Source organism: Ambystoma mexicanum, chromosome 7q (assembly GCF_040938575.1).
Source record: "Ambystoma mexicanum isolate Mex_15411 chromosome 7q, UKY_AmexF1_1, whole genome shotgun sequence".
NCBI lineage: Eukaryota > Metazoa > Chordata > Amphibia > Caudata > Ambystomatidae > Ambystoma > Ambystoma mexicanum.
In genome coordinates this window covers 409,083,596-409,086,731 of record NC_090941.1, presented here as the reverse complement: position 1 = coordinate 409,086,731, position 3,136 = coordinate 409,083,596, and positions in this window count along the sequence as shown.

The window sequence follows — 3,136 nt, the reverse complement described above, 5'->3', positions numbered from 1 at the left end:
TCATGCATTACTAGTTTTCGAGAGTGAGTACTGACCAATGGGCCCGTCAGTAATTTCCTCTCCTCGTCAACAATGTTCTTTGCATCTATTGTTCCAGCAGTACAAACACAAATGCTAAATGGCTCCCGATTATGCGTTGGGAGCTGATGCAGACAATAAACTCTCCTCACAGCGATGGAGGGAGGCGTTTATGCCAAGATCAAGTCTTCTTTCTGTACATTCGTTCCTGCCAATGACTAAGGCAATGGGACGCTGACAGAGGCTATCACCCTGCTCTCTGAACTTCATACGAAGATGGAGGCAGAAACGAAAAATGTAGGAAAAGACGAAGGTTTGCTGTCATATATATATTCTGATGGATAACAACATGGATGACCAATGGACTGAAAGTACTGGCAGCAGCTAAAATTCGTGTTTCTGATATTTTGTGTCTTCAGCATAATGAGAATGCAGTGTAGAAAAAACCAAAGAAGACATTAGGGATGAAAGTGCTCATAGACGTAGAAACTGAAGAAGATGAGGAAACAAAAAAACTAAATACACTAAAATCACAATTGCTGCAGTGTCCTCTGTTCGCGAGAGGAATGGTGTTCCAGTATCTCTACAACAACCGAGATTATTGGGGAAAATTGGTTTGGTGCAACTCTGATGGGGACTGCAGTTACGTTACATGGAGCCCCGATGACCGTGCAAAATACTATGGACATCTCAGAGGGATACCAAAGGTTCAGCTCCCGAAATTGCAGATGAACCAAGAGAGTCGTGTAGGTAGTGTGGTCGACAGGTCAACCCGAGGGGGATTGTAGACATGGGGCCAATTCTGACCCTCATGCTCACCACATGACTCTCAACACAAAGGCAAAGAAATGACAGATGTGCCTCACTCTTAGGCCCATCACTGTAATCATCGATGTATAGCAGGTGTGAGAAGCATTATTCTCTCAGTCAGACATTCAGACCATACCCAATCAATGATTTGGATGACATGGAAATGACATTGATCGAGCAAGTTGACTGACTGCAAAGCCAGAAATCAATGTCATCATCACTGACATCATGACGTAGCGGCATTATACATGAAGTACGTATTCATCCATTCATGAATTCGTGGCAACATGCACTAGTCTATTGCATATAGACACGAAGCACATGCTTATGACCCACGACAGATGCACATACATAGCTGCATACTCATATTTTTCCCCAAAGCTGAAACCGCAAGATGCAAACTATTAATATATTTAGCTTGCACATGTTTGACTGCTACTAACACGGAGAAGCCATAAGGAATGATATGGAAGCTATAAGTCTCTGAAATGGATGGCAAAGGAGAGACATGCTTTGAGTACATGGACATGCTGACATGATCGCCACAGTCAGCAGTGTGCAGAGACAAGGCACCCAGCCAAGGACATGAGGAGTTGGAAAGTTCCAGTTACCAAGACAATGAGCCACCTGCAGAAAATCAGGCTACAATCCTTATACTCACAGGTAAGAGGGCTTCATTTCGTAGTCTCAACACACGTTACCCAGCCGTACAGGACAATGCCCATTCAATTGAGATAGACGAAGAGGACTGTTCCCATCGAACCAAAGGGGGACACGTTACAAGTATTGCCCACAAACTGCTAACTGAATACACTCTCCCAGGCTTAGGTGATCAGAGATGGCAACATTAGGGAACACTTTGCACCTCCATGTTCATTCCCATTGCCTTGAAAAGGTACAACCAGTCTGGTAACCGTCCAGGGTCCCAGGGATGGGAGGACACATTCTTCCCCTGCCCAATCCAGATTCACCTTTCACATGGGGATATAATTTGTTGCAAGGGCCTGCAACATTGTAGATTAATAGTAGTAGAGTTGGTCCTAGGAGGAGCCACTAGATATGGCTATCCAATTGTAGAACTAACCCGTATATATTCTAATGTAGCTCACCCAAACTGACCAACGTAAATGTGTGATAGGTTTCTGGGATGGAACCTGAACTTGTGATGTCACATCGGGATAAAACCGGGTGGCACATGCTTAGAAGACGAGAGCTGGATTCTAAGATGGGCGCCGGGACGCTCGCATCGTGAGCAGAGGGCTACCAGCTGGCGCTGCCGAATTAATAAAGATTTGGCATTGCATACCACACTGGGCGAGGGTAAATCTGTGGAGTGGCCCAAGGATTGTTCCAGAACCCGAGAGATACAAGATTGAGATGGATTCTTTTGGATTTAGAGGGACAAGCAGCAAAAATTCAGCAACGGTCCGCCCGATCGCCATTTTGTAAACTAGGCCTGGGAAGCACCACAAAGGATCGGACTGACCCCCTCGCCCCACGGCTAACAGTGGAGTGTTTCAGACTTTATTGTGTAGTTGGTCTCATCATATGGCAACTAAAGGTGCTCACCATCAGTAAACCTGGAGTTGATTGGAACACGCTGTGAACAGGATTCATTCTGAGGTGGGTGTGGCAAGTGGGAAAGTGTGTGGGGACCAATGGACAGTAACAACATGCCTAACAATTGGTGACAATTTTATATAAGGAGGAATCCAAGAGTAAAGGTGGAAGGGATCAGTGGGGAGAAGCGCACACGGCAACATTGCAAAAGGTGTGGCTGCAGTGCATGAAGTGGGTATTGGTGAGTCCTGATAGAGTGAGAGAGAGAGGTGTTGGATTTGACTTTGTGGCACCTCTACCCCCAAAGTGTCAAAGAAACAGCAAGATGGGGCGCTACAGAAACTCTGGCGAAAGGAAGGGGAGACGGTGTTGGCTGAAGAACAAACTTCCCAGGAGCATGAGAGCTTGAGAGGGTCGCCAATTTGGACAACTGGACAAGTTGTAACCAAAGAAGTGTTTCAACAATGCTTTAAAGATTCCAGTGATCAAATGACAGAGACCCTACAGTCACAGTTGAGTCTGATCAGAACAGAGTTGACTCAATCCCTTCAGGAGGTGAAAGGGGATATTATTGAATTAGGGGAGGGACTTGATCCCAAGGAAAATGCCATTGAAGAGCTGGCGGAGAGTACATGGGGCCAGTGGTCAAAGCTTCAACGCAGGCTCAAATATGATACAGATGGACGTTCCGATTCGGATGGCCGTTTTCTTATGAGGGACGTCAACCTCATATTACCACCTGCGAAGA